Raw genomic sequence first — 14,511 nt, 5'->3', positions numbered from 1 at the left:
TAGAGCTTATAGTGTTTTGAAAGTTTAAGTCATCTGCAAATAAGTTTAATTATTCTCGAAGAAATAAAATCTATAAAATTCAATAAGAATACTAGAAAACAATAGCGAAAATCTCCAACGCTCCCTGGAGAACAAAACTGGAAAGATAGTCAATTGCAAAAAAAAAGTCAATTTATGACGAGTTTGTTTATTATCATTAAGTTTTATATCAGCTTTGATGACATCTCTGTGACTCCGATGTTGAAGAGTTAATGAAAGTAAAATTTACTTGAAGAAATTTCAATTTAAAAAAGATATATGACTAGAGTTTTTAACGTTATTAAAAATTGAAGGGTACCAACAGCCTGATGACGTTTATCCCATTGAGAATCAACGCAAAATATTGTTGTAAGGCCATAAGACATAGGAACATAAATTAGCCCAATTGACCAAACAAGTTTGCTCCGCCTTGCAATCATGGCTGATCGGGTTTTCAATCTCATTTTCCCACTCTATTCCGTTAACTTTTGTCAACTTGAGCAATCAATAATTTATTTCTGTTTAGAAATACTAATTACATATTAATACTGAATCATCCATAGCATTCTGCAGTAAGGAATTACACACATTCAATAATCTCTTGATCAGAAGTTTGTCCCATCCCTATTCTAAAGTGTCTTCCCTTAACTCTGAGGCTGGGCCGTCGGGTCTTTGTCTCTTCAGCTTTTGGCAACATCTTCCCAATTTCTACTTTGCTTGGCCGTTTAGTATTCTTTAAGTTTTGGTCATTTGCAGCATCACCTTTTGAATACCCACGAACACAGGTCCAGAGTGATCAGGCTTTTCTCATATGTTAAGCCTTTCATTCCTGGGATCAATCTCGTGAACTGCCTTTCGAACTGTGGAACACAGAACAGTACAGCACAGAATAGGCTCTTCTGCCTTTGTTGTTGTGCCGACCTTTTGTCCTACTCTACGATTAAACTAACCTACATATCCTTCAATTTTCTATCGTGCATGTGACTATCCAAACATGCTTCAATGTCCCAAAGGTATCTGAGACTGCTACCAATACTAGCAGTGGGTCGGACGCATCCAGCACAATGTGTGTAAAGAAACTCTCTCTGTCATCACCCCTTAACCTTACTGAATGACTTGGAAATTATGACCCGCCATGAAAGCCATTTCTACCCTAGGAAAACGTACCAAGATATATATTTTATTATCTTGATATCTGTGTCAAGTCACTTCTCATCATTTTCACTCCACTCATAAAAGCCCCATCTTCCCCAACTATTCTTCGTAAGACATGTCCTCCAGTTCATTAGCATCCCGATAAATCTCCTCTGTACCGTCTACAAAGCATCCCCGTTCTATCGATAATGAGAGGACTAGAGCTGAACACAACATTCCAAATGTAATGTAACCAGGACTTCATAGGACTGCAGCTTTAATTTGTGAGTGTGAAACGCAATCCGGCTGCTAATGAAAACTAAAAGATCCAAGGCCTTCTCTCCAAAACAATCCACTTAGGTGGAAAAGTTGAGGGAACTAAGGGCGTATACCTCAAGAACCCACTGCCAGAAATCTTGCCTTTAACTCGGTAATCTGCATTCATATTCGACTTGCCAAAATGAAACTCTTCTCACTATTCCAGTTTGAACTGAAACAGCCACTGCTTAGTGAAGTTCTGCATCCTGCCAATGTTCCTTTGCAAGCTGCGACAACCCTCCACACTGTATTCAGCTCCAACAGCCTTCACATCATCAGCAAACTTATGAACCCATCCTTTCACTTCCACGTCCAAGTCATCTACAAAAAACATAAAAAAGCGACGATCCTTGCAAAACACCTCTGGTCACCGAACTACAGGTAAAATACTGTCCATCTACTGTCACAATCTATCTTTTATGGGCCAGCCAGTTGTGTATGCAGGCATCCAGGTTTCCTGTATTCACTGCGTCCTTAATTTATAAATAAACATACCATGGAAACCTGACCAAATGCCTTACTATTACCCATACGCATTATATCCACTGCTCTCCCTTTATCAAGGAGTTTTGGCAAGAATTCAGTGAGGGTTGTCACGCATGTTCTGACCGTTGCAAAGCCATGCTGATAATCTTGAATCAAACTGATTTTTCTTTCAAATAAGTAGAAATCCTGTCTCTCAGAATCCTCTCTAATAATTTTCCCACCAACAACGTAAGCCTGACTGGCCATTCATTTGGAACTAAAATGTGAACAATGAAGACGCATAGATCATCACCAAAGGGACAGCGAACTCTTCCCTCTCTTACAGTAGTAACCTTATCTGTATCCCCTCTTGCTCAGCAGGCTCATCTATTATCATGTGCTTCAAAATTTTAATCACATCGTCCTTATTAAAATAAATTTGTTCGAGCGTATCAGCCTGTTACAAAACACCATAAGATATCAGAGTGGATGTCAGGCTATTCGGCCCATACGTCCACTCCACCATTTAATCATGGCTGACATTCCAATTCCTCTTATCGGCACTGTCCCCTTAGCCCCTAATTCCTTGTGTGACCAAGAAATTATCAATCTCTGACTTGAAGGCATTTTATGTCCACTCCTCCACTGTTCAGTAACAATGATTTCTGCACAGCAAACCATACTGTTGCTGAAGAAATGCCTTCTCATTTCCTTTCTAATTTGACCCTCTCGACTTTTAATGCAGTGGCACGGGTCCAAGACTCCCGCCGAACTGAAACATCTTCCCAGAGTCCACAATTTCTCAGCCATGCATTATCGTGTACGTTTCTATTTCATCTCCCCTCAACCTTCCAAACTCTCATGAATACAATTCCAGAATCCTCAGCTTTTCATCGTACATTGGGCCTACCCCTCCATGGATCATTCATTTGAATCCCCACTGGACACTTTGCAATGCCAGTGTGTCATTACTAAGAAATGGGGGACAAAATTGCTCACAGTATTCCAAATCAGGCCTAACTAGAGCTTCATAAATTCTCAGAAGCACATCACTGCTTTTATACTCCAATCTTCTTGAGGTAAATGACAACATTACATTGGTTTTCTTAATCACGGACTCAACCTGCAAGTTAATCTTTGGAGAGCCCTGACTAGCACTCCAAGATCCCTTTACACTTGGGCTTTAATAATTTTCTCACCGGTTAGAAAATAGACAATGTCTTTAATCATTTTATTTTCACAAAGTGTCAGACCTCGCATTTACTCACGTTGAATATCATCAGACATTTCCTGGACCACTCTCCTGATCTGTCTAAATCTTTCTGCAACATTCCGACCTCCTCGGTACTACGTGCCTGTCAATCTAACTTCGAATCATCGGCACACTTCGCCAGAATGCCCCGAGTCCCTTCATCCACGACATAACGTGAAACGCTACTGCCCCAGCACAGAATCCTGCGGGACCCCACTCTTCACCGACTGCCATTCCAAAAAAAATAATTTATCCCAACTGTCTACCCTCTGCCAGACATCCAATCCTCCATCTATGCCAATAGCCCAATTTGACCTCTCAGACCCTCACCTTACTTAACAGCAGCTCATGACGCACCTCAAATAAAGGCCGTTTGGAAGTCTAGATCGATAACAACTACTGGGTTTCCATGGTCTGACTGACTAATTACCTCTTCATAGAATTCAAACAGAGCGTTACCTTAGGAAATTCATGATGACTTGCTTGTCCTTATCCGACCCTACATTTCCATGAATGTAGATATCTCACCCTCAACGATAGATTCTACTATTAACCCAACTACCAAAGTTAGATTATTCTGCCTGTAATTTTCCATCTTTCGTCTTGATCATTTCTGGAACAAGGTCGTTACAACAGCGATTTTCCATTCAGCTGGACTTTCCCCGACTCCAGTGACCTTTGAAAGATCACAACTTTTGCCTCCGACCTTTCCTCAGCCGCATCCCACAAGACTCGGATATTATTGCCATCGCTTTTCCAGGACTTCTTCATTTGTAATGCCTACAATAACCAACTCGGTCCCCTGACTCTCCATACTTGTTGGGATATTATTGATTTCTTCCACTAACGCAAAGTACTTATTAATTTCTTCAGCTATTTCGTTGTCTCACACAGCTAGACTTCCAGCAGCAACTTGGAGTGGCCCAATGTCTAGTTTTGCCTCTTGTTTGTTTATTATGTATTGAAAGACTCTTTTACAATCATTTCTAGTATTGCTCAGTATGGCGACTTAGTGGCCACACACGCAGATGAGAAGCAACATGAGTTCGACTGGGACAACACTACTATTATAGGACAAGCCAAACAGAGAATAACCAGGGAATTCCGAGAGGCTTGGCACTCGTCCAAAAATTCAATCAATAAGCACGTCGATGTGGACCCAATATACCGACCACTGCAACGGACAGCTGGAACTGACAAACGGAAGCGGGAAATTCAAACCACTACAAATGCCGGAGGAAAGATCACAGAAGCGCTTCACAGGAGGCTCCCGAGCATTGAGGAAATCACCTCGACAGGGGACGAAACGTCTGCAACACACATTCCCAGCTCGGCGAACAGAACCACAACAACGAGCACCCGAGCTAAAAATCTTCTCACGAACTTTGAACTTTCCTTTCCAACATGCACTATATATCTCCCAGTCCCTCTTGCACACCTGATCCTGATCGCAATTCTGAGGTCTGTACTTCATTCCCATGAGGTATTTTTTGCCGTTGTTGTTCCTCAACGACACCCACACATACTCCACATCATCTCAACCAAATATTTACATGCTGTCCTCGCAAACGATAACGTCCCTCTCACGAGTGAGTACTGAATCAATTTGTTGCATCGGGACCGACCCTAACTACACGTACTCAAGGCATAATCTGTCTACACCATATCTGATCGGCGGGACCTTCACTCTTATTATCATCGTTTTCCCCACAATATTAAATAACTTTTTGTGGTTTTCCTTAACCCTACCAACCAATGCTTTTGCATGCCGACTTCTACGACTCCTGTGTCCATTCTACAGTTCCTTTCTGGCTACCTTGTGGACCTCTAGAACCCTGTCTGATCCTTGCTGCATCAAAATTAAGTATTCATCCATTTTCCTTTTGACTACAATTTCCACATGTCCTGTCTTCCGAGGTTCATTCACTGTGGTATCGCTTTCTTGCCTCAGTGAAACAAATGTAACCAAGACTCGGACAATTGTTGCTGAAAAAATGAAAACTGCACAGTCCAGTGATGTGTTTGTTTGTGGATATTTGTTCCCAATATATGTTTCACGTATTGATATTGATTTTCTCCCTTCCCCAATTAAATTATTGAACATATCTCCTACTCTTGGCCATGGCTTTCGTCAAGGGCAGGATGTTGAGATCACTATCACCGAAATGCTTCACACTGCGAGATTTAAGGGGTAACCTGGATCGTTGCCAAGCACAAAATCGAATATGGCCTCCCCGGAGTCCACCGACATACATATTGAGTCGCGAATCATTCCTGCATACACTTGATAAAATCTTCTTCTTCCAAATTATTCGAACTAAGGAGTTTCCAATATTGAAGAAGTTGAGGTCACCCATGACAACAAACCTCTCACTTCTGTACCTTTCGAAAATCAGTCTGCCGATCCGCTCCTCCGTGTCTTTGTTTTCACTGGAGGATATATAGAAAATCCCCCATAAGGTAACAGCTCCTTTCCTGCTTCTGAATTTTAACCTTACTGACCCTGCAGAAAAAACATCCTCGTCATCTCCCCTTTTGTATTTGTGTTACTCTCACTGATCAGCAATGCGCCTCTCCCCCCACCACTCCCCCCCCCCACCACCCCCACTTCATTTGGCTCCTCCTCTCATCATTTTGTAACAACTAAACCCTGAAATACCCAACAAACATTCCTGCCCATCTGATTACCAAGTTTTAGTGATGGTCTCAACATCATGACACAAATATAGAATGATGCTCTAATTCATCGTCCTCATTCCTGACACTTCTTGCATTAAAATATGAAAAACTAAACCAATTACACTGGCTCAACATTTCTCATTCCACTGTACATCATTCCTCACAGTTTTCTGAATTTTTTATCTGCCTGTTTGCCACCCACCCAACCTGGGAAAAGTAGTTTCGGTTCCCATCCTCTTCCAAATTAATTTAACTACTCCCAAAGAACTCTAGAAAATCCACCTCAGAGGAAATTGTTAACGCTCCAGTTGAGGTGCAACTTTTCTTCATATTCCAAGTTCCAAACTCTCCAGTATGAATCCCAATGGTTCACATACCTGAAGCTGTCCCTGCTCCAACAGCTCTGCAGATGTATGCTTACCTGCACTCACTCTCTGTTCCTCACTTCACTAGCCCGTGGCCTTGGTTGCAGTCCTGAGATCACTATTCTGCTTGCTCGGCCTTTTAGCATTCAACCTTACACCCTATATCCATTTTATACGCCCTCATCACTTTTCTTTGTGATTCAATTGAAAACGATATGCACCATCTCCTGTAGCTGTTCACTCTTGCCCTTACACGCGACTGGAGACATCCATGATACCAAGACACGGGAAGCAGTGCACTGTCGGGTATGGGCCCTAACATTGGTCAGGATACTTGGTGTGATTCTTTGATTATTTTCCAAATGCTCCCTGACAAGTCGTGAAATTCTAGTTGGCTGGAAAAGAGTAAGTGTTATCTGTTTATTCAAGCAGGGCGATAGGGATGAATCAGAGAACAATAAATTGTAAACCATCGGTTCGAACATTAGATGCAGTCAAACTTCTGGAAAAAGGGACAGAGAGACAGATTTCATATCCTTTTTAAAAGGCACTGATATCTGATAGCTTTGAACATGTTTTCAATGATGCTTAACAAGTGACTTCGTGACATCCATTCAGTTGAAAGAATAGATCCGGTTGTTGTGATGACTTTTGCAACCTTTCTTGGAGGACACTTCGGGTGAAATAAAACTAAAGTTCAATCAGATCGAGGATATCATTTTAATCTGGGTGCAAAATTGCCTTAGAAGCAGGAAACAGAGAACAATGGGAACATTTTTTTTCAATAACTGGAAGATTTTGTCCTGATGTGTACTGCAAAGGTCGATGTTGTAACTCTTGTTAAATGATGCATAAGTCATTGACTTAGACACTAATGCAGGAGGTTTGGTAACGGCACTAAAATCGATGTGGAAATCCTTAAAAGCCAGGACAATGCACTCAGACTGCACAAATGGGCATTACCATTGCAAAATGAATTATTTAGGCTGGAGTTGCTTCCCTCAGAGCCCGAAAAACTTTGCAGTATTTGAATAGTCTGCACGCAAATAGGAGGGGAGAAGATAGTTTAGATAGGATTTATAAATTTCTATATCACAGACATGAACGACAGGGGCATATAACTTAGTCAAAAGGTAGGAACTTTTAGGCGATTCAGGATTTTTTTTCATTCAGCATGCATTGTGTATCTGAAACGTTCCGCTGTACAAGCCGGTAGGGGAAAGGATACTGTGCAAAATGAAAGTAGCAATGAGGTAATGCGTTAAAATGCCAAAATGTACAAGGTTAAGAACGATGTGATGGAACAATAGTTTCCAGTAAAGTGATAGAGTCATAGAGAGTCATTGAGTTCTGCAGCATGGAGAACGGCCTTTCAGCACAAACTGGTCTATGCAGACCAATATGTTCTTCCATGCTAACCCCATTTCCCTGAGCTTTGCCCATATCCTTCTAAACCTTTAGTATGCATGTATTTCTCGAAATATGCATTCAACGTTGTTGATGTTACTCACCTCAAACACTTCGGCTGGCAGCTCATTCCAACTGCAGAACACTCTCCGTGCAAAAACGTTTCCGCTCAAATTTCCATTTAACTCTTTCCCCTTTAAACTTAAACGGATGGAAACCCTGGAAAATGACTGAGTGCATTCACCTATCCATACCAGTCATGATTTTACGCAATTCTATAAGTCAGTCATCTCCGCTCTAAGTAAAATTCGCAACTTGTCCAACCTCTCCCTCTAGCTCAAGCCGTTTGAACCACGGCGGCATCCATGTAAATATTTACTGTACTTTTTCCAGTTTAATAACATCCTTTCTCTACCATGGCGACTTATTACAAATACAAAACTGCAAGTGCGTCCTCACCAAGGTAGTGTACAACTACAAAATGATTTCACAACGTTGACACACAATGACCTGACTGATCAAGGCCAGTGCTGCAAACGTTATCTTCTCTGGCCTGTCGCTGTCTGATTTTACTTCCAGAGAACAGTGCACCTGAACTTCAAGATCCCTCTTTTCCACAACATTCATTAAGGCCCTACCATTCTTGAAGAAATTCCTTCTTGATTTGACTGTCTAAAACCTAAGACCTCACATCAATGGATTTAAGTTGTCTTCTCTTGGCCCATTTCGCAAGCTGACCAAGATCCTGTTGCAGTTCATGAAAGGTTTTCTCGCTGTCTTTTATACCTGAATTTTAATCTCATCTGCCAATTTGCAAACCGTGTCTTGTTCATTGTCATCTAAGTCACTGATCAAGATAGCAAACAGTAATGGCCATGGCACCTACACCTGAGAAACTCCATCATTCACAGTTCTCCAGCGCAAGAAGCTTCCATCCACTATTACACTCTGCTTCCGATCATGAAGCTAAAAGTCTATTCAATTCGCCAATTCGCCATGGATTCATGTGATCTTTATCAACGGTCTTACTGAAATCCATCGAGACTACTTCTACACCCTGCCCTCGTTTACATTCCTGGTCATTTCATCAAAGAACTCTAATAAAACTGTGAGGCATCATCTCCCCCGCACAAAGCCATGATGACAACCTAATCAAATACCCGTCTTTCCAAATGCATTTATATCTTGTCTCTCTGGATCTTCTCATGTAACTTACCTACCACAAATGTTAAGCTTATTGGTATATAGCACTCAAGTTTTTGTTCCCCTGCCTTCTCGAATGAAAGCACAACATTCACTACCTTCAGGTCTTCTCGGACGTGACCCATGGCTACCAATAATGCATAAATGTGAGCCAGAGACACCACAATTACTTCTCTTACCTCTTACAGTGCTGTTGGACATATATGGTCATGACCTGGAAATGTATTCACCCTTATATATTATAATACATCAAATACCTCCTGAATTGTGATATGAGCTGTTCCTCAGACCTCACCAATAACTTTACCAAATTATCAAGTCTTCATGTCTTTCTGAACAGTAAACACAGAGGAGAAATATTCACTGAGAATGTGCCCATCTGCTGCGGTCAGATACATAGATATCCGCTTTGGTCCTTGAGTAGATTAATGTTTGATAACAACTTCAAATAAGTTGGAATGGAAGAGATTTTCTGTGTTTAATACAAAATGACGGGAAAACGTATGGCTATGTATCTTTCGAGCTTTGATTTTCTCCTTTGCAACCCAAACAGAGATGAACAGCCACCCATTCATCCACTGTCTACACTGCCACTTTAAGAAACATTAGCCCATTCGGCAACGTTTTTTCCTGAACGAAATCATGATCGCGATTCTAAATCCTCAAATACATTGCTTCTAAAAATTGTTCCTATCTTTTCTAGGTGGCTCAAAAGATCTTCCTAGCACCGATATTAAACTGCTGAAACATTAATCGCCAGATTTACTTTGCCAAGCATTCAAGCACAAACAGATAACTTCTACAATTCTCCAATCTATTCACACTGCTTGCAATGTGATGGAAGATGGGATGGTTAATGCCAATACATCTTCAATTTCTGCTTCGATTTCCTTCGATATGCTTGAATAAATTCCGTTGCCTTGTTGACTCTTAGTACTGAAGACTTATGCAATGTTTCATCTTAAAATTTTAAATGAACTGGGTGACTAAATATGCTCCTCCATCGCCAGGGCCTTGGCAGAACTAACTATTACAGAAAGACAGGTGCAACTGATTGATAAAACCATTTTTTGTCGCAGCTCCGAGTTGCAACGTAATGTCACTTTTGAGTCTTTCCTAATTGGCCTTAATTATCAATTAAACGTCGTATTAATATTGAACGTAATTCAACAAAGCAGATATTTCCCTGCATGTTTGATGCTCTTCGGCTCACTCTTCTCTTCTTGTCATTCCTTCCCTCCCTTCTCAGTATTGTGTATTCATATTGGTTATTAATGATAGTTTGACATCTGATATCTATTAAATATTTACTAGTTTCACATTTGTCATAATTTCTATATGGTTTCACATTAGACGGCAGTCAGAATCCATCCATTTGCTGTAAGAAACTCCTGTTTGAAGTCACAAGCAAGGGTAACGCGATTCATGTTGGAATGACTGAGTAAATGGTAAGGAGGATAATGGGAGTGAAAAGTGCCCTGTCAAATCTTTCAAACGGCCCGATATGACTATGTAAATGTAAAAAAGAAACATGAAGGAAATGAACTTTCCATTACATAGGAGCATCTTCTGTCATTGCTATGCTGAAGGCTTTATCAGAACAATGATGGGTTGGTGCTTTCAATTCAAGCCAATCTTCTCAGCAAGTACCTTACACAAGATCGCAGGGTCTATTGTCCTTCTCCGTAATCAATTAGTTTGGAAAAGTTTATTTTTTTCCGCATCAGCACTTACCAATCGAGGGATGAAGGTACGTAACAAGGAGACGATGAGAATTTAATGATGCATAGAGTAAGGTCGTGTTTGTATTTAACACGCTAATAATTTACTTATTTTCACGATTAGGTAAATTGGTATTTAAGTTCGTTTCGAATTTCCTTCCTGAATTTAATTTGGATCCCTGCATAAACAAAAGGGTTGATCCGAGAACTCCAAAGCAGAAGCATAAATCTGGCTTCCTCTAATGCAACATTTGATTGCTTCATATCTAATCCTGAGAAATAACTAATATTCGTAATTCAGACAGACAGGAAGTACTCCAGAAATAAAAAACAAATATATGATAGAAATAAATTTGTCGAAGTGGCAAGGTTTAAAAGTTTGGATTTTATCTGCTTCTCTGATTCTCCTCATTGGACTGGGTTATTAGACTTCTGTGGACCTGAATGGATACAACAATGTTTCTGACAGAGCATGAGGCAGGAATACAATTCTGATGGGAGAAAGGTGGTTAAGAGGTGAAATGTATATTGATATCCGGTCCATCCTGTTGCAGACTCAATTAACAATTTTGTTGGACAGAACCAGGAAATGCCATTAATTGTGCAGAAATGCTTACTTACAAAATACAACAGAGAGTTTTCTGAACAGCGAAACACACAGAAAACACCAAAACACAGGCCGCTGACTTACTGATACAGTATTTTATTCTTAACCTTTAGCAACAAGGCACACAAAGATTGACATCATTACACATAATATCAATCTCCATGGAGATTACTAGAGATCAGTTGTTGACTTCCATTCATTAACGAAACCTTTACCACTTCCATTTTTTTGTTTTACATAATGAAGTTTGTTGTTAAATTGCTTTTGGAAGCGGAATATGCTTGGACGGCTCAATGATGCCAAATACGTACCTTCGTAACATGCATTATTTAAAAAAAAATAAATGTAATGTTTTTATGGTGAAATGCGTTTAAACCACCAGGCATTTTGGTTTGTAAGATTTTTATTTCAGTATTAATTGTTCATAGTTCACGATTCAGTTCACTGTGAACAATCCAGTTGTGAAATCAGGATTGATACAGGTCCAGAAATTCATCTGTTACAATTGATTCCATGTCAAATCTGTGAAACAAAGGTGTTTTTTTAATAACAACATCTGGACGTCTATGTGCATAAGATAGAGTCAGACAATTAGACTTGGTATCGGAGGATCAGTTCGACAAGACTGCTTTTCTTTGCGATTTCCCCAGGTTAATGCCTTACTTTCAAACAACCACGGTTTGGAAATATTCTTTTCACTTTGAATATGCTCTTGACTGCAATGTTGATTCTGTTCCTCCTCGGACGCTGCCTGACCTGCTGTGTTTTTCCATCATTACACTCTGATCTCCAGCATCAAGCAGTACCCACTTTCTCTTTTATTCCAGATCAGCTTATCTTAATAGAGCGTAAGCATGTGACTCCCAGTTTGTGTCAAGTCAGTAAACCTAGTTTTGTTCAGCATGACGACATTTTGAGCGTACAGTTTCAAATCGTCTTTGCCCCTTTCAGGTTGAGCAGTTTAATACAACCAGGATCGGATTGTATTCCGCCAGCCTGCGACAGGTGAATTTTCAGTTTTGTATTATTAAGTTTCATCTGCACAGTTTCTGTTTACGAAATATGCTTGCCAAGACTTTCCTTAGTCAGAATTGACTTTGCGGTCAGAAACTTTGGATGAGGCACAGAAGTTACAGTTCAGTCAGTGCTGATTTTACCATGGACAAAATGGCACCAAGGAGCTGTTTAGGCCTGAAAATTGAAGAGTTGTTGATTGTATAGCTGTTGAAGAACTGAATTCCTCAGGACACTGTCGAAATAAATATCCCAGTCTGGGTCCAAACTCGAAAGGTTTTCAAATTGTTTTGTCATAAATCTGAGCAGAGTGGTCAAAAATAACGGTTGTTGAGTCGTTCCAGGTTAGTGTGTATATATATTTCAGTGAATTTATATTTAATGTTTATGATTCCAGGTCTGTTTGTCATGTTCACATTCAGTGTGAGCCAGTTCAGTTCTTCACAATTATTCTCACCTTTGATAGGATTCGGTTTGATTCGCTCATCGCAGGACTGTCACTTCAGAATGACAACATTGAATTGATTCTTGAACTGTGCCTTTGCTGACTTATAATAGGAGTTGACAAGATCCTATTTAACTTGGCTAATCTTGGTGTGCATGACCTGTCATAAAAATGCGTAACTAAATTATTTATATTTGACATTGTGTACTGAATGTCGATACATAAATGAAATAGCTAGTTCATATGTTATCATGCACATCGTTCTTGTCGAAACTGAATGAAAACGTCAAATGCAGGTTCGGTGACCGTTTGCATGTCCACTTTTAATTCTGCTCTGCAAGATTTCCTTCAGAATGTTTGCCTTAACCGATATGTGGTTTCAGTTAGCGAGTTACATTCAATGATGAAATGTTAAGCACACGACTGGACGTTGCTGTTGACCGAAATTAAACTGAACTACATCACACAAAACACAAGAATGTCAATACCATGCCCAACAATGTAAAATGCCTGTTTAGCATCCAATTCACAATCACGAAACGTTTCGCAGATGTGTGTACCAACAACAGATGCAGTGTAAAACTTCGCCATATGTTTTCTACCACTTGTACTCAATCGAAAACCATAGAAACTTGAAGGAAAAGGACAGAAGAAATATCGGAGCATCACGACCTCCAATGTCCGCTTCAACATGTACAAACTTGTAATTATATCGCCATTCCTTCATTATTTCAGGCTGAACATCTGAAAACATCCTCTCTCATGAAGTTGCAAGTCCATCCACAGAATATTTATTCAGCAGTTCAAGAAGGAAGCTTAACCGCACCTCTATCTGCACAATGACAAAATGTCAATACATAATAGCTGAGCCACCTCAGCGCACTTTCTCTGAATGAATGAAAGTAAAGGTGAGACCAGCTTCTCCAATTCATTCAGAATGAAAATATATTTGCACAACAGTCCGAATGGAAAACTGACTGGTAAAATGTCACTGATGTGACTTGAAAGTCAACTTGGTGATGGACTAGATTGGAAATGCAGCCTCTCTGGAGAATTGATTTGATGCTGAGGCAGTCAAATCAGAGGCCTTTAACGTGAATTTACCATTGCCCTCTTCCTTTTTCCTGAGTAGCCCATGGTATCACAGTTTTACGTCCTGTGTGCTCTGTGCAGTTCAGTCAGAAATTCACAGTTATCTGAAATTTTCATGACCCATGGACAATAAAAACATTGTCGTTGATACTAATACAATTATAGATAGAATTCTGGATATCGTTAAATGTTTAAAAGATTACTCTTCGGTTTATCTTTCACAGAGATTCAACTGAATAAGGTATTGAAATTGCAAATGAAAAATCATAATCATCAGTGATGTAACTTTTTACAACATTTCATTTGGACAGTGCTGAACATAGTTAAAATTGTACTGCAAAAAAGTGTAAAAGTGAGCGTTCACCAACTGAAACAAAATAGATATTCTGTTAATAGTGTCTACTATGCAATCTGTTATCACATTGAAACTCACTTTGTCAATATAGTGGATGAGATTTAAGTGTAAATCATGTTTATAATTAACTTTAATCAGCTTTTGAAAGAAAATAAATGAATGATGGTGACGAGTCGAAGAGGGAATAAGGGCAAGACTTCCTCCTCTGCAGGCCATTCTCCTGAGAAATACAATTGCAATACTTTTACACATCTCTAGCAAGTTTAAGATTAACGTGGAATGAAATTAAAGGACAAAATAACCCCTCGAATAACCACGTATTACGTCTAGCCATTATTTTGCTTATGCCATGTTTATTTTATTTTCAATCCAGAAAGAACTGCGAATACTGTAAATCAAGAACAAAACAAAAATTGCTGAAAAAGCACAGAAATTC

The sequence above is a fragment of the Chiloscyllium punctatum genome, chromosome 35, assembly GCF_047496795.1.
Source record: "Chiloscyllium punctatum isolate Juve2018m chromosome 35, sChiPun1.3, whole genome shotgun sequence".
Lineage (NCBI taxonomy): Eukaryota > Metazoa > Chordata > Chondrichthyes > Orectolobiformes > Hemiscylliidae > Chiloscyllium > Chiloscyllium punctatum.
The sequence above is the reverse complement of the archived record's forward strand: the minus strand, read 5'-3'. Positions refer to the sequence as shown.